We start from the raw sequence: 18,155 nt of genomic DNA on the forward strand, positions 1-18,155 counted from the left end.
CAACCCCAATCCCTGATCTCCCTCTTCACGTTTTCTTAAAAGACCACACAACCATGCAGCTCCGTGGAGGGAAACCCTCCTGTGTGGCCACAGCCCTGGAGTCCGCCCCCGACTCACTCCCGCTGCTGCCACCTCCACTCTACATGCCAGAAAGCACTAACCACGCTCCAGGTACGGCTGTGAGAGTGCCCATGGCTTACTTCGTTGAATCCCTCACAACTAGAGAGATATTCTCCCCATTTTATAGATGAGTAAATGGGGCACAGAGAGGCAAAGTCACTAATGAGAAGCCACAAAGAAAGGGGTAGCAGAACTGGAAAACCTCCATGCCTCAGCCCAGTCTACTGCCGCAATCCGCCAGCATCCTCCACACTCATCCACCAAGAGTGTTCTGAGTGTCTTTCGTGAAGTGCCAGCCATATGGAACAGTTTGTCATGCCCCTGACGTGACACCCCTCTCATCCGGCCAGCCTTTGCCCGCAGTTGCAGCCCAGGCCAGCTAAGGCCTTCTCACCTCTGCCCCAGACTTTGGAGCCATGTACACCTGGCTCTAGCCTGCCAAGCAACGTGAACTGGGCTACATCACTTGTGGGGAAAAGCAGGGCTGGGTGCGTGTCTACTCTAGCTGGCTGGACCTCTGTGCTCTACCAGGCCCTCTTCAGCAACCCACACACCTCTCCTAGGCCAGGGGCTGGAGCTTTCTACCAAAAAGGAAAAGCCAGTCTTCTCAAATGCTGCAAGATGAGGCGGCCGAGGGTGGAGCCTAGGTACCACTCTCTGCTGCCACTGTCTACACCCCTGCCCAATGTGGGTCTGACCTCAGCCTAGGAACTTAGGGTGGTTGTACCTCTGAGCCTCTGTTTTCCTATCTAGCAAATGGGAATAGGGCCTTTCAAGAGTTCTCAAGGGTGTGATGGGTGTGAAAGGGCTTTGCACACTGTAGAGAACTCTATAGTGCAAGAGGTCATGGCAGCTACTAAAGGTATCACAGAGCAAAGGCTGGAAGGAAGGAGCTGGGGGTCAAAGAAGTCTCCATGACATCTAACCTGCAGGAGTGAGTCTGCCAAGGAGAGATGGATGGGTAGGCAAGGGGCAGTCCAGACAGAAAGCTCTGAAAATAAAACAGAGTAGACTCCCCATACCCTCCACTGCCCAGCCTGGTAGATTTGGAAAAGCACAAAAAACCAGGCCGCCAAGGTAGGCAGGGGCAGCGCTGGAAGGTAAATGGGGCGGGTCAGGAGAGCCTTGAATACCGCTGCCTGACGGAAAGGGTTGCCATTCCACCCTGGCCAAAGCTTCTGTCCTGGACTGCTTGGGATAAGCTAGATGCTGGCACCACTGACCCTCCTCTGCAGGCAGGAGGGTACCATCGCTCATTGGCAGATGAGGTTTATGGAGATGAGGAGGACTTGCCCAAGGTCGTCAGGCTGGTAAGTAACTGGTGGCGCCTGCACTCGAACTCAGTTCTTGGCGCTAAACCCCACAATTGCTACACTTACTCAAGCAGGGTTGGCTTCATGGGCCGTCACACAGGGCTGCAAGCTTAGAAGGACCCTACTTTGCTGTCAGCATCTTGAAATCCTTTATAATTCATGAACAAAGGGCTCTGCATTTTCATTTAGCATTGGACCACAGCTAAATTATTAGCTAGCCCTGATTCTAGGAAACTCTGATGGGTATTGTTGGGTGCAAGTGCAGGTGCGAAGGGCCATGAATAAACTCTCACTTTTCTGGGACTCTGGTGGAGCAGAGCCTTCTGCTGGGTCTTCCTTGGCCTTCGACATCAACCTAGCAAATTTCTCCTCTTTCCAAGGTCCAGCTTAAATGTCACCTCCTGAGGATCCTTTCCGATTTTCTTCCATAGGGGAACCTACCACCTATGCCAGGCAGAACCCTGGCTCCCTGTGCTGTGGTCCCACACTCTGACCCTTTAGCAGGTCACAGAGCCTCCCAATAGGTATGCAAACAGTGGCTACCTCTCCAAAAGCCTAGGACTCCTCCAGGCCTCTTGGGTACCCCAGAGCTTTCTGCTGGTCAAGTTTCCAGAGGACAATCCTAAAGATGCTTTACAAAGGAGTCGTAGAGAGGAAGTTACTAGTTCATGCTAGAAAGCAGACCCCAGAAAACAGCCTATCTTTCTACTTGCAAGAAAATGGCAGGTATGCCTGCAAATACTAGGTCAGAAATAAAGCCCAGATAATCCCAGAAGCCTCCTTGGGAATCCCCTCTAACATGGAGGGGCTCTCTGGGAAGGAGGGAGGGAAAGGAAAAGGAAATGTTGAATTGAGGAGGGTACAGTGTGGTTAATAAGCACCCAATCCTGGCTGTGCTACTTCCTGACTGAGTGGCCTGCCCTCTCTGAGCCTCAGTTTCCTCATTTGCAAAGTGGGTAATAAATGACCTATCCCTGAAGGGAGATCATGGGAGAAAAGAGCATAAACGTTCACATCTGATGACCTGGATCTGAAGCCCAGCTCCAACACGTATGAGCAGGTGTCCCTGAGAACCTCGCCTATATTTATTGTGCCTCGATTTCCTCATCTGGAAATTGCTCAGTAAGACCTTCTTCTCAGGCTTCTCAAGGGGATTTAGAGAACTCACGGAGGCAATGTGCCAGTCTTCTGGCAGGGAGCCAAATGTGGTTGCTGTACCAAAGCTGGGCACTGCAGGCTCCCAACTCCTCAGCAGTCAACAGGGAAGTGCAGGTGGGAAAGTGGGAGCAGGGATGACACAGACCCCCACCACCTTGGGGAGGCAGGCAGGGTGGACTGTCGTGCCCATGATTCAGAGAGTACCAAGGCCCCAGGGGATGAGACGCCTGGAGAGGAACAGCCCCAGCATCCCCACTCTGCCCGTAACCTGTTTTCTTCTCATGAGACTACTGGCTTCAATTTGTTGAAGCCCTGCAGAGTGCCCAAAATTGCTCTCCACAATCTACACAGCAGCCTCTCGTCCTTGCGGCCACCGTATAGGAGGTGGACGGGGATGATTCCTGTTTCTAGATGGGGAATGAGGCCCGGAGAGGGCAAGGGCTTGTCCCTGGTCGGTTGCATGGCTGGCCCTCAAGCCCCAACACCTTCCCCAACATACACACAAACAGAGCTCCAGCTCAGCCTCGGCCCAGGCTGCCCAGAGCCTCCCAGGAGCTGCTGGAAGCTTTTGCTCGTGCAGAGCCATCGACCTCTGAATTGCCTCTTCTTGTTGGAATGCACCCTGCATTGTGTGTGCATGGATATGCAGCTCCGTGTGTGTGAGAATGCTGTGTGCTTGTGAGAGTTTGTGCCCGTGTATATGTGTAGTTCCAACAGGAGTTTGTGAATGTATATGGGAGCATGCAAGTGCATGCAAGTGTTATCTGTGTGCACTCACGTGGCATGCAGAAGCGACGTCTATGTACACGTTTGTGAGGAAGTACGCATTTGCACGTTTGTATTATCTGTGCACTCACCACCATTCATGTCTGTATGTGCATGCACATCCTGCCAGGTTCTGCTCCATCTACTGCTTCTGTCTCCCCATACTGTAACTCACTTGGGGTCACCTCCCCAGAATTCTCCCCCCAGCCTCTGAACTCTCTCCACGCCACTGTTACGGGGCTTACCACATCATCGGAATCTTTCTGTTTCTCCATGGAGCAGAGACTGGGACAGGCCCCTTTCCCTTGCACTGCAGTGGGTGCCTAAACCAGGAGCTGGCACACAGTAAGTGTTTAATACAAGCTTAGGAAAACGAACGTGAGGTGCGGAGGGAAAGAAAGCCTTATCCAGCCTACACACCCCTCCTCTAGAGGGGGCCCTGGCTGCCACCTCAGAGGTACCTGGAGGCCAGGCCTGGTCCCTGCCGCATCACATCACATGTGATGTCATGACTGCAGACCCACCAGGAGCCTGTCACCTGGTAAGAGCCCCCCTCCCTTTTTCTTAAGTTGGGACAGGATCCGGCACTTCTGAAGACACCCATAATTGCCCTGATCCCCACCCCAAGAAGCTAGGAGAAAGGCCAGAGGCAGAGTAGGCCAGGGGGGCAGTGCCTGGCACACTGGAGCCACACAGACCTGGACTTGAACCCTAGGCTCAGCTAGGTGTGCCGCCTGGGGCAAGTTAACTTCCTGAGTGAGGTTCAGTTTCCTCACATGTACAACGCTGGTGATTACAGCACGCCCTCATAATGCTGCTGTGACGTTGAAAGAAGTAACAACTCTACACACAGTACCCAGAACACAGTTAAGTGCTTGTTGGGTTAGAGGATATCACTACTGTTATTTCCATAGACTAGAGTAGAAAGCTGAGGCCCTCTAGAAGGAAAGGGCTACCCAAGGCTACACTGAGAGTTGGCCGTAGAATAAAATACAATGTCTAGGTCCCAGGTCAGGACACTCACCACCCTCCTCTGTGTGGCTTCCTTTGAGAGGAAAAGGCCAGGGAACAAATAAAGACTGAGAAAGAAGCCCCACCCCTCCCCAGCCCTCTGGACCCCTGAAACAGCACCATTCACTCTGGGTGGCCCATACTCCCTGTCTGCCCCACATCAGCAGGTGCATAGCACCAGAGGGCCAGCCCATCTTACTCACCTGCTCAGGCCTCCGCCGAAGGACCAGGACTCAAGTCTGCTGAGAGCGTCTGGAGGACGAGGCAGCAGCCCCAGCAGCAGTACGAAATCAGAATAAAGCTGCCGTGAGTCCTGTGGGAGACAAGAAAGGGGACAGTGAGCTCCAAGCTCTGACACTGCAGGCAGCCCCTCACCCACGTCACGGACCTCTAGGTCCTTGCTGCCATCTCCCGGAAGATGGAACTGGCCCACCAACGTGGAGCTACCCTAGACACTGGATACCGCCCCGCCACTGCCAAATAAAGGTCACAGCTCCTGAATGTCACATTCGAAGCCCCAGCTTTGGCCGAGCAGCCCTGCAGCCCTGAAAGCCACGGACCACAGCAGCAGCCAAACCTGCCCGCCCACCACTGGGCTCTAGTCAGCCCAGCCTCCCAGAGTCCCTGGCTCCGGCCCTGGCACATGCTGGGTGCCCCGATCAGAGCTCTTCTCCCCACTTCTCTGTCTTTCAAGGGCCCCCGGCCTTCAAGACTCTGCTCAAGTGCTTCCGTGGAGCCCTCTCCCACCTGCCCTTCCTTGCTCCTTCGTCTCCAGTGGGCTGTGCACCTGGCCAACCCTGCCTCCTCCCGCTTCCCACAGGACACTCTCCCGCTCCAGGCCCAGCTCCTGGACATTGGAGTGAGGTCTAGTTTCTCTCTGTCCTCTGAACTGGTTAACAAAGACCACAGAGACTCCTTGATGAAGGAATGGTGCCGTGAAGGTGTGCAGTGAACAAACAGAACAACATGGGACGACTGAAGGCAGGAGGCCTCCCTGCATCCCTTCCTCTGTTCAATTCTAGAATATGGGGTCAGGTTGATGAGAAGAAAGAGACTTGGTGAAGTTGATACTTTTCTCTGTCATTTTACAAATGAGGAAACTGAGGCTCTGAGAGGGAAAGGGTTCCTCACATGGCGAAAGGCAAGGCTGGAATGAAGTCCAAACCGCCTCAGGGATGGAAGCAGTGTGGCTGTCTTTCCCCCAGCTCCTGCATTTGCAGACCCCTGGCTTCCCTGACTGTTGAGGGTCAGGTCAACCATGAAAGGCAGCTTCTGGGAAAAGGAGAAGGCAGCGGGAGGCCTCTGGGGTGGAAAAAGTGCTGCAGGAAAGCTCTCGCTCAGAAAAGAGGGATCAGCCTCAGGGCTTCACTTCCCCTGACCTGGGGGCCTGAGGCTCAGGGCGGGCAGAGGGGACATCATGGGAAGCCCCTTCCAGGGTTCACGAGATGCGCCTCCAGCCCATCTTCAGCTGGGTCTTCTAAAGTCCCCTTCTGCTGGTGGGGCACACACTAGACACTAGTCCCACCACTCTGAAGAACAGTTTGGAAGGGTCTCTTACCCTGTGACCTCTCCCATGACCCAGCAACTCCATGTCCACAGAAAAATGTGCATATGTTCACCAGAAGACATGTGCTAGAGTGCTCGTAGCAAGGCAATTCATAACAGTCAGAAAATGAAAACTTCCCAAATGGCCACCAACCACAGAATGGGTCAACTGGTGTTTCCACACAACAAACCGCTGCACAGGCTTGGGAATGAGTGATCTGCAACTTCATCCAAAAACACCACGGGTAAATCTTGCAAACATAGTGTTGACTCAAAAAGCCAGGCACAACAGAGAATACACTTAAGAGATCCATTTATATAAAGGTCAAGAAGGGCAAAAAGACTCTACGCTTGTAATAGACGAAATACGGCAGGGTCCTCGGGAGTTCCTCCTATCAAAAGGTGGAGTCTGTTCTCCACCCACTGAGAGCTGCCCTTGAGAGTTGTTTAGATCAATAGGATTCAGTGTGAGTGACACTTTATGAGTTATAGAGACTAGGCCTCAAGAGGTCCTGCCATTTCTAGCCTTCCCTCTCTTGGGAGGCTGCAGGCCATGGAGAAGGTATCTGTCTTACTGGAGGGTGGGGAACTCCCCTGGCAACAGCCAGCACCCAGTGCCTGTGTGACTGAGGTCGTCTGGACCTTCCAGTCCAGCAGACCCTCAAAGGTGACTGGAGCCACATGAGCCCGAGGGAATCGGTGGAGAAGCCCAGCCAAACCACAGAACTGTGAGGTTTCATAAATGGTGTCTGCTTTAAGCCACCAAGTTTTCAGGTGGTGTGCTGGGCAGCAGGAGATAACTCACAGCAGGCTGGAAGTCAGGCCAGTCAGTATCTTTGAGGGGGCAGTGACTAGAGGGCACAGGGGGCTCTAGCCAGTCTGCAACGTTCTGTTTCTTGATCTGCCTGGCGGCTACAGAAGCACGTGCCCTTCAGGATAATTTGTCAAGCTACAACTGTAGGAGATACACACTTTTCTGCATGGGTGTAACACTTCAATGGGAACTAAAGACAAATCTTTCCGTGGCTCTCTGCCCAGGTGAATCAGGTCAGCCCCGCCCTGGCCAGCTGGCCTCTGTAGCCCATCCCCAGCCCTGCAGGCTCTACGTCACTCTTTTGTGCACCTCCACAGGCTGCATCACACCTCCACCCCAGGATGCCCTTCCCCTTCCTACCATGCTCAAGCCTGCAGTCAGGTGGCACCTTCTCCTGGAAGCCCTCCCTGATCTCCCCAGGCCTCGCCTGGGTGTCCATATTCACACAGTTCTCTCTCTGGGGCTGGGTCTTCCCCAAGGTGTGCAAGTCTCTCTTCTGCCTTCCCAGCTCTCAGAGATCTCCAAGCAGAGGCTCTATCAGGGTTGGGTGGCACCTCTATTCCTCTTCCCCCAGGGTCGAGACACCCCCAGCCATTCTGTGATGGGCAGAGCAGGCTTCAGGGGAGAATGGGGGACTGGGATCACAAGATGGGTCAGCTGCCAGCACCCAAAATGGCAATTCTCTCCCGGGGTCCCAGCCTTCTCCCACCGAGATGGAGGGTGGGGCTGAATCTGGGGGTGCAGTAAGGGGCTAAGAGTGCAGGGCTTATGGTAGGGATTATACTCCCCATTTTCCAGTAGACCATGATGCCCAGTAAATGTGCACCACTCCTCCCCTCTTAATTATCTATTAAAACAAAATTGGGAGATCCATGGCAGTAGTATAATGCTGCACCCTCTGGCAAAACAATGCGAACTGCTGGGCAGACAGAAGGAAGAGCTGTAATGCCAGACAGAGTCTGGGCATCGGCTCCACCAAAATCCTTCCATGTATTGACTCCATGAATTGTCCATCAGCCCTGAGTGACTGAGAAGGCGGAAGCCCGCCCACATCCGACCTCAGGTGAGTGACTGGCTGGGGCCTCAGCTGATCCCTAAAACCAGGGCCTTGGCCTGGCCACCCCTCTAAGGGCCTCTTGCCCCCATATTTGCAGCTCCAGCTCTGTCCTAAATAGATATGTGGCCTCTGGGGAAATCTCTAAGCCCTCAGGTCCCCCCAGTGTCATCTAAGAGCTATGGCTGACACAACGATCTCTGACGAGCCAGTTTTCTCTCCCGTGGGAGGAATGGAGTTCCTGATAGGCCAAGGTGGTGCTCAGGCCCAGCCTCTTTCTGCCTTCCTCAGGGTCCCCACTGTACCGGCGATGATGCTTACCAGCTGTAGGATGATGCAGCCACCTCACACACTACAGGCAGGCCACAGCACCTGTCACCTTCCTGCCTTCTACCTCCAGGACCTTTTGCTAAGAGAGGAAGCTCCTTACCCTGCAGAGAGGCCCAAACAAGCCAGAAAGTGGTGAGGCTGGGAGAGGGAAAGACATCAGATCCCAGGAAACACGGTCTGTCCCATAGCAGAGAGAACTCCAAGCCCACAAGGGCAGCTGGGTAGGTCACAGCCTAACATCAGAAGCAACTCTGGACTAGAGTACGCCTTCCACAAGTGGGTCTGCTACCTTGGGAGGTGGTGAGTACCTCATTCCCAGAGGCATGCAAGCAGAAGGGAGCTGCCACGTGGTGCTGTGGGTGCTGTAAGCACCAGAACAGAGCTAGACTCTGTAGTTCCCAAACTCCTCTGCTAAGAATCACCTGGGCTGATTGTTAAACCCACAGCTTCCCAGGCCTCTCCCCTGGGAATGGAAGTCTATGGGTCTGGAACACAGCCCAGAAATTTAAATTTTTAGCAAGTCCTCTCAGGTGATGCTCTGCATCTGGAAAGTTTGGGGGAGCACTGGCAGATGACCCTCCAGGTCCCTCTAAGTCCCTCACGCCACTCCACCACCCACACCCCATCTGGAAGACACCACCTGGGCAGCAGCCTTACTGCATCATTAAAATAAAAATGATTTAGAAGCTTTAGGAGGGGGCAAAGATGTCAGGGGGAGGGGAGATTCTCAGCCCGCAGCCCGTTGTGATACCGGCGGCAGCTCCTTCCTAGCCCCCCTGGGTCCCCCAGAGCCATCCAGAAAAAAAGCTTAGCATTTGAGAGGGGGGTGCTGACAGCTGTTCAGCTGCTGCTCAGTGAGGCCCCGGAAAAGCAATTATCTTGCTCTTAGCAGAGAGGAGCTGGCTTTTACCCGCCCCTTCCCTCCCTCCCTTCTCCCTCCCACCTTCACACACACACACACACACACACACACACACACACACTCCCAGGCCAAGATGCTGTGGCTGGCTCTGAACCCGCCTTCCCCCACCCCTAGCCTCCAGATTTCTCCGACTCACTCAACCTCCATCCTCAGAGCACATTTCCAACACTTAAATCATTTAGCCTGCTAAACCGGAGACGGCGAAATGGGTGCTATTTCTTAAAAACATACAGAGAGCGTATTAAATTATTGATAGCCATTAAACAGGGGGAAAAAATTAAACAGCTCTCAGCTCTTATCAATCATTCATGCAGTTTCCACTGGGGTGTTTTCTGGAGAGTGATCACTCTGGCAACCTGGGGAGCCAGCTCCTGCGGGGCAGGGAAGGCTGCCGCTGCATGGAAACGGAGGGGGCCGCCCCAGTCCCCAGCAGTCAGCGGGGCAGCACTGCCCTCAGAGGGGATCGGGGCAGGGGTCAGGCAGGCAAGTCAGCCTCTCTCCATTTGCAAATTCCCACCTCCTCTTCACCACACCATTCACAAAGGGAGACTCCAGCACCGCCTTCAGGAACCCCCTTTATTAAATCCAGCCTGCTTTTATTGAGCTGATACTACACATCAGGCCTGTAGGACCCACAAAGAAAAAAGCCTCAAGGCACCCACTCAGGCGAACGGGCTCCAAACGTGAATATACTACACTGTGACAAGAGCCATCAATGGAGAGGGGCTCAGATGAAAGGGGGGCAGCCTTGGCCAGAGTAGGGGGCCAGGGAAGCCTTCACCAAAAAAGTCATTCTTGTGTAAATTCTTGGAGGGGGAGCAGAAAATCACCCAGACAACGAGTTGGAAAGGGCATTCTAGAAAAAGGGAATAGAATAACTCAGGCGAAAGCACAGCATAGCGCAGTGCCTGTATCGCAGCACGCACCCTGCCAGCAACAGCCTATGGGGTGGGGCCTGGGCACAGGAAGTGGAGTGTGCAGCAGCTGGAATTTCAGCCTCTCCTCCAGGCACTGGTCCTATTAAGGCCAGGCCAGGGGAGGGAAGCACAAGGCCAGGACCCTCCAGGTGTGGATGGGCAGGAGGTTGGGGTTCACCCCAGCTGCCCGGGCAGCAGCACCTCCACCCCCGCATGGCAGCTCCATTTCCTGGCTCTGACTCAGGACACCTAAGCCAGTGTGACGCAGACCACGGAGGCTACAGGCCCAGTATGCTGCCGGTCTCTCGGCCACAGACAAGCCTGGCAGAGCTGCTCAGGAGACAGGCTCCCTCCTACCACTGAGCCATGCCAAGGACCTCGGCACCAGAGCTGTGGGAGCCAGCAGACACCTGATACCACCCAGCCTCACCGCACAGGGACCATCCACAACCAGAGGCCACTTGAGGCTCTGAAGCCAGGCCTGTCCCTGCCCTGGTATACAGGGCCAGCTCTGTATGCTGAAAGCCGTTCAGAAGCCCTCACTTGCTGCCTTGCTCAGAGCCCAGGAGATCAGGAGCTCAGGATCTCAGGAGCTGGGAGCCAGGAGCCGGGAGGAGGCCCTGCCAAGTGTTGATAGCACCCTTGCCAGAGAAAGCTGCTGTCACAGGGAAACATTCTGGGGAGAGTGGTTGTTTACCACCAACGCCTGGGACCGTCAAGAAATAATCAGAAGAAATTAAATTTGCTAAGTTGTGAAAGATATAAAGGAACCCTCCCTCCCCAAACACCCGGACGTTTTGACCTGGACAATCAGGCTGCTCTATTTTGCCTGGTTTGGGGGAAATGTCCTTAGATCTGCAGGAATGGGCGGGTGGTAGGATATCCGTGCAATCAGCCGGGATTGGGAGACTGGGTCCTCAGTTCTGCCTGGGCTCTGCCATCAACCTTCCCCGCTCTGGACCTCGTCTGCTCCTCTCCTCTGTACAGGGACAGATACACATTCCAGGCTCCTTCAGCCATGCTGATATTACAGGGCAGAGGTGGCTTCCAGGCAGCCTGTCCACAGAGCCTGCCAGGAACATGGGGTTCCTGAAGCCTACCCCAACACCTCTGCTATGCTCATCCGAGGACTTTTGGTGATGGAGCCCAGTGGGTCTGAAGTCATCAGCCATTCCCCTGCTCCCTCACACACCTGTGCTCACACCTGAATTGCTACATGTAACTCCCTCCCTTTAGTTCAGCCTCCACATAGGTACAGGACCCGTGCTGAGCGTGGGTCCAACCTGGTACAGAGCAGGCTGTTAAGGAAGGTCTGCTGGCCAGCAGAATCAAGACAGGAACAGGCAAGCGACCCTACAACGCAAATCGAACACACCTGTCCCCCACTCAGGTACTAGCCCTGACTCCCCACTGCCAGCACATCCCACTGCCAAATTTTCAAGTCCTGCAAGTCCTTCACTTGTGAGTTGTGTCCACACTTCTAGAAGTCTCTCACACCCTCTACACTCCAGCCATACCACAATTACTCAGTGTTCCCTGGATGTTCACGCCCCAGGGCCTTTGCATATGCCATTACTTTTTCAGCCCAGCCAAGTCCTACTCTGGGTCAAGCTCTAGCTCCCCATTTGTAACTGTCGCAACACTTTACACTAAACTGAATTCTGTTCATATTTGTTCCAAACACTCAAACAAACCACCCCAGCCCCCAGCCTACAGCCCCTGATCGGCTCTTCCTAATGGCTAACCTACATCACACCTGATGTACTTTTAAAAACCATTCCCTGGATAGTGGGTGAGACGTTCTCAGCCAAGTATAAGTGAGACCGTATTCTTGGAGCTCCCTAAACTGAGGGAAGGGGCAAGCTTGGGAATTTCCAGGCAAAGCCAGCAGGAATTGGCCACAAATGAATCAGGCCTTGGCTCAGGCCTGAGGGTGCACATCCCCCATCACCCCCACCCCCTGGCCATCTGCTTCACCCCACAGCCACTGGCCACTGAAAGACTGGGTGGCCAGGGCAGGCCAAATGTCTGATGGGAGAGGGTATGCCTTTCCCCAGGAATGACTCCAAACTTTTGCCCACATTCTTCTCTCCTTCTGGAATGCCATCCCTTCCAGTGAGCTAAATCCTCTCTGTCCTTCAAGGACTGGCTCCAGCCTGGCCTGCCTCCTCCCTTGCCTGCCCACCTGGGCCCCATGACCTCCGAGCCCCTGCAGCCCTGCCTGTGTCTACCAGCTGTCTCCTCCCTGGGTGCCAGGGCCTTGTTTCTTCAGTGAAGCCCCTGCTAGGATGGGGACATTTCATGCTCTACTGGACCCTAGCAGCTATCATTAAGTTGGGCACAGACTGGGAAGCCCACCGGTGGTGGGGACTGCTCATGGGCTCTGTGCACAGGGGCCCTGGTGGTGGTCAGCCCAGGAGCTAGGCAAGGGGAGCAGGTGGGCTGGCAACCATCTGCATAACTGTGCAAGGAGCCCCTGGCTGCCAGTGGCCACCCCATCTGGAAGCACAGGTGAGTGCATGGCAGATGATGTATTGTATTGATACCTGTAACTGGGATACCTGTTAATGAGGTATCATCTGTGTTTCCAGACTTCATGTCCATCGGTCATGAAGTTCATGAGTTTAAGCCCTTCTTCCAGGCAGCTTAGAAGAACTATGGTGAAACTGGAAGCCCCAGACGGCAGTGTTGGCAGTGGGGGCTGCAGTCCTCACCTAGCTCAGGTAAGACATCGTGTTCCCCTGTGGGCCTTCTTTCGGAGCCTCCGAGCCAGCTGCAGTGCAGCCACCATGTGGTTCAAAAGAGATGGGTAAATGTAACCACTGGCTTCCCACTGTGGGGCTGGGTGGCTGCAGGGGGCACAGCATTCAGGGTCCCAGAAGCCAGCTCCTTTGTAGTCCGCCAAAATCAGTACCAACCACCTCCTTCCCCAGGGCACCTCTTTCAGGCTGAGGCTGCCAGTTTCAGCATGGCCCTCCCAATTCCCTAGAAGAAAAGCTTGAACTCTTCTTCGGTGGGACGGATGCACATCAAGTCTGGAAACACAGATTAAACCTTATTAATAGGTATCCCAGTGTGATATTAATGCACCATCCGCCATGCATTCACCTGTCCTTCCAGACCAAGTGGCCACTGGTATGGCAATAAGGCCGGAAACAAGAATAACAAATACCACTGATTTGAGCAGCTGCTTTGTGTCAAGCTCTGTGCTTAGCTCCACACACATTTCTCCTGAATTCTCCCACCATGCCAGGAGCAGATACTACTATGAACATGCCTGCTGGAAAGATGAGAAATCTAAGGATAATAGAGACGAACACGAAGTAACCTTCCCACATCCAAGGCCAGAGGGTGGCAGCATGGGGGTTTGGATGCAGGTATGTGGCCCAGGCCCTGCATGCCACCCCCAAGCGCCCAGCACCCCTCATCTCCTTTGCTCAGAGCTGGAACAAATGCTATGGGTACCACCCTGCAGCCTTCACTGAACCTTCTTCTCATCTGACCTTCAAAACACTCCATGAAACCACTGGTGAGGGTCATTATTGCCATTTCACAGATGGGGAGACTAAGGTCTGCTGGGGGAAGGAACTTCTTTAGCAGTTTCTGCACCCCTTTTGTCCTCACAATAACCCCATGAGGTGGCTGTTGCTAAGACCATTTTGCAGGTGGGAAAACACTGAGGATGGGAGAGGCAGAGGGGCTGTCTAGAGCCTGGGTTTGTGCACCAGGCTGCCTGACTCTTGACTGGGCTTCTTCCATGACCCAGGGCTGTCCTCAAGGCCTGACACAGAATATGGGCGAGTGCGTGGGCATGGTGGGGAGAAATAAAGGGTGGATCAGGAACCCAGTGTGGGGACCTGGGGGTGGACGCCACATCCCTCCCTCCCAGCCTCCCCTCTCCAGCACCATCCATATGGAGGTGGGGTGGAGATGCTGAGGACAGATGAGGCTACCTCCCCAGTTCCTTCAGGACTGCTGGGCTGGGGTGCTCTATACTCATTTACTATGACAGAGAGTCTTATCCACGAGCCTAATGATCAGGCGGGGGCAGTCAAGCCATGCTGGGCACCGGGTGTGTGTTGCACGCAAGGATGTGAGTGTCGACAACACCCATAGTGAAAAAGACAGGATGAGGTGGCAGTTGCGTGCCCACACGTGTGCACACAGACATATGCACACAGGCGCACTTGCACAGAGGCGTGTACACCCCTCACCAATGCACATCCACACTGGGACACACACAGGAGAGTGAACAGACATCCACTCTCCAGAGCCACAAAGAGATCAACACAGAGAGAAGCAGCCCAGAGGACATAGGCACGTGGATGCCTGCAGACTGCAGGCAGACACACACATGTGTGCACCTGGGCACACCTGTGCTCATCTGCACACAGGCCCAGAGCAGCACACACCTGCATGCTGGGCTAACACAGTTTATGGGCTGTCGGCAGGGATGTGGACAGCCTCAGGTGCACACAGAGCATGTGGGCCTGGGCGTGCCCACCCAGGCATGGGTCTGGGTGCATGCATGTGAGCCTTGGTGGTGGTAAACCTCAGGAACCAGGCAGGGGAACAGATGGGCTGGCAGAAAGGTGGGCTTGCAGAATTGTGCAAGAAGCCCCTCACTGCCTCTGTGCTGATGGAGTCAGGCCCATCCAAAACAGCCCCATAAATCAGGACGCTGCCTGCTGCAAGCATTTACATCACTGTCTCCGGGATGCAGAGCTCAGAACAGAGAAGCAGCCGACCTCAGGCCCTGCCCCCCGATCTGTGTGCATTAGGGGGAGATGGTTGGTATCTGGGGTTCCTTCCACCCAAGGCCACCTCCCCACCCTTACCCCAATCAGGCCCCCTGTCCTGCTAGCCCACTATGTCCTGTCTCCCTCAGGCCTTTCTTCCCCATCCCACCTTTCTTCCTTCACTTTCAGCCTGAGATCTCAAAGTGCACCACCAGGCTGAGCACCACCATCCCATCCCCAGTGCTGAAAGCTTCTCCCAGCAATCAGCACCCTAGGACCTAGGTATGGGTGGGTAGGGTGAAGAGTCCATTTCCAGACAGCAACACTCCAGGTGGTTATCAGATCCGAGATCTGAGCTGGGGTTCATACCCAGTTCCACCTCGGATGAGTGCCACCACCCTTTCTCCCAGCCTCACTTCCCCTGTCTGTAAAGTAGGAACTGGAATGGGCCCTCCCAGGGCTGCTTGTCCTGAGGATCTGCTGCCTAGGGAAAAGCTCCTCTGTGGATGCTGATTAATTATGACTATTAATAATACAACCATCTGTATCTCACAGTGGAGCGACGATGATTAAAACTGGGCCCTATGCCCCAGTGGCAGAATAAATGGGTCTCCAGGTGGGCTTGGGTGTCAACACTAGCCTGGAAGCAGATCGCTGGTGACTGTGTCGGGAGGGGCTCTTTATACTGCACAGACAGATGCTGACAGGAAGGACGGAAAGGCAGGCAAGCAAGCAGAAAGAAGGTGGGGAGCTGGCTTACCAGACGACGAACAATAGACAATTACCCCATGCCAGGGCTCTCAGGCAGGACTCTGTGCCTGCCCCTGGGACAAAGCAACTGGGTCTTTTCACCTCTTCTCAACTCCACCGCCACCCTACAACACAGCCCAGAAGTTCCAGCTGCTGGAGGTAGTGAAGGGGTAGGCATGAGTGCCATCCTCTGTCCAGAGAAGTTTTGGAGGCTGCTATCTGCCAGGGTCAGGCCAGTGTCCTCCCTGCCTCCTGCAAGCCCTGCTCCAAGTAATGTCCATGGATGGAGAAGCCTTTCTGAATGTCTCCGAGTAGTGTGGAAGCAATGGAGATGGTCCCTCCTCCCACGGCCCAGCGGGGCCCAGTGCACCTCTGACCTCACCCATCCACTTGAACGCTCTTTTGTAGTGAACACATCTGCCTCCCACCTCACATTCACCAGACTGTGAGCTGCTCTGACCAATCCACCTCTGAGAACGCCACCGGTGTCCCCCCAGAACCCTCACCCTGAGCCAGACACTGGTAACCCAGTAATCCTCACAACAGTTCCATGTGTGTTTACACTCATTTTATCAATGAAGAAACTGAGGCATAGAGAGAGAAAGGAACTCACCAAAAGTCACATGGCCAGGAGGTAGTTGAAATGCAAAGCATGCTGTTTGACTCCTGAGGTCTAACCCACTAGGCTACAAAAGCTGACTGAATGAATGAGGCTTAAATAGCAGGATGCAGAAAGTTTTGAGCTTTGTAAGTGGACACCAAAGTGGCCAGAAGATGGGTGTCACGGGTTCAGGCCAGATGTCTGCATTAACTGGCTGTGTGGCCTCAAGCCAGTCACTTGCTCACTCTGGCCTTCAATTTCCTCACCTGAAAAAAGTGAACAAATGGAGCTGCTCCATCCCCTGGCCAGATGCAAAGGCAATGGAAGAGTGAGTGCTCTGAAAATGATCAAAGCGCATGATCATGAGGGCTATACCCACAGCAGCCAGGACTTCCAAAGCGGAGCCCAAACGCCTGTTCAGGCAGGGGCACTCAAGAACAATAGATGAAGGATCTGAAACCAGGGCTGTCCTAGAAAATCTGGGGCACTCGGCCACCTGCACGATGCCTGTAGTGAGGTAGTATTACATGGGCTGCCGCCGAGCCAGGCGGAAGCATCTCTCCAGTCCCATTTGTCGATCATTCTTGGGTCTCATCAGCACATTTACTGGGTACCGACCCCGCATCCAGCCCTGGCAGGGAGGGGGTATGGAATGCACAAAGGTTTCCTAAACTCAAGGGCTGAGTGTTGACCCTCCAGGGCCTGCAATGTGGTTGGGGGATGCCCCCTTGCACAATGGGCAAAGATCGGCCAAGGAGCATCTGCTAAGTTCCTATAGGAGCATCTGGGCCTAATCACCCACTGATCGCCAGACTGGGTGCTGGCGATGCAATGGGGGCAAGATCTAGCCACAGGCTTGGGGGAGCACGTGAGTCACAAATAAAGGCCTGTGTGCCCCCAGGCTTCCTTCTCACACCCGTGGCAGGCATTACCAATTGGTCCCCACACTCTCTTATAGAGCTCCTTGTAGCCTCAGAATTGCTACTCTGTATAGCACTCCAGGCTGTCACTCCCAGGCAGAGCATAAAACAAAACCTACAGCACTTGAAGTCCCTGTTAGTGGAGCAACTACATTCTGCTGGGGTCAGCCACGTCTGGGAGAGCTAAGGTCTTGGTCTCTGGCCTAGGAGATAGCAGCTGGCTGGTGTCAAGCTTAGACCCTCAGTTTGGGAACTTCAATGGAGAGGCACAGAGGGCCTGGGGGTGGGGGGATTTGGTTTTGCTACAGAATCCCATCTTCTTGGCCAAGACTCTCCATGAGAGTGGGTTCCCTTGGCCTGGATGCCAGGATGGGGCTTTCTGTAGCCCCGCCGTGTTAGGGAGTGTGGTGGTCACCTCCAGGTATTGTGCAATCAGAAGATAATTTACCAGAATGTCCCTCCTGCAACCCCTCCCCACCCATTCCTTCTACAAGGACACAGAAATCAGTGAGCACTTAGGGGAAGGACAGTTTGCAGAGCCCCTCATATTTCCTCCCCATCTTCCTGATATCTGTCATTTCCTTCTGCCATCAAAACTGCCATTAGCTTAACAATCGATTCACAACTTTTGCATAAATACATTTATTTGTAAAAGAACTTTATAATACTACCTTAAACACAAAATTAGCCTCACTCACCAAGGATAGAAGTTAAACACAAAAACAAATACAAGGAGAACAAACAATGGCATTGTTTTGCTGCCTGCCTGCTGGAGGCTCTGAGTCCTGCAGGTGCTCTGTTGAAAAGGGACACCAGCAAGTATCCAGTCACTGGGGGCTGTCCTTGACACAGACAGCCAGAGAGCTAGAGGGGACTGGGGGCGGAGGGGTTTTCTCAATCCTGATTAACGTGAACTCCTGAATGCCAGTGGTCATTTTTGTTTACCTTTGAGGAGCAGAAAGCAGCTCAGTTCAGTGGCACTCTCAGGATCAAGGCAGCCTGTAACAGGTCTGCTACACAGAAGAGGCTCAGAGAGGTGGGCCCACTGGCCCCAGGTAACATAGCAGTGAGTGGCCAAACCCGGCTTCCGACCCTGGTCTCTTGCCTGAGCACAAGGTCTCTCTTCTCCGTGTGCCTTCTTTATGCCACACGGAGGCACTTAGGCAGAGCAGAGTCGCTGTGACCTGCGTCTGGCA

At 54.1% G+C, this 18,155-nt stretch overlaps 1 protein-coding gene across 8 annotated transcripts in view; it reads right to left on the reverse strand.

The window, feature by feature from the left end:
- Positions 1 to 18,155, reverse strand: part of ZMIZ1 (zinc finger MIZ-type containing 1) — a 241,568-nt gene that overhangs the window by 187,485 nt on the left and 35,928 nt on the right. For all 8 annotated transcript variants that reach the window (XM_030940491.1, XM_030940490.1, XM_030940489.1 and 5 more), the window contains exon 2: positions 4,571 to 4,680. The gene's annotated coding sequence lies outside the window, so the exon portion shown is untranslated. The remainder of the gene's footprint in view (positions 1 to 4,570; positions 4,681 to 18,155) is intronic.

This window comes from Rhinopithecus roxellana, chromosome 11, assembly GCF_007565055.1.
Source record: "Rhinopithecus roxellana isolate Shanxi Qingling chromosome 11, ASM756505v1, whole genome shotgun sequence".
Taxonomy (NCBI): domain Eukaryota; kingdom Metazoa; phylum Chordata; class Mammalia; order Primates; family Cercopithecidae; genus Rhinopithecus; species Rhinopithecus roxellana.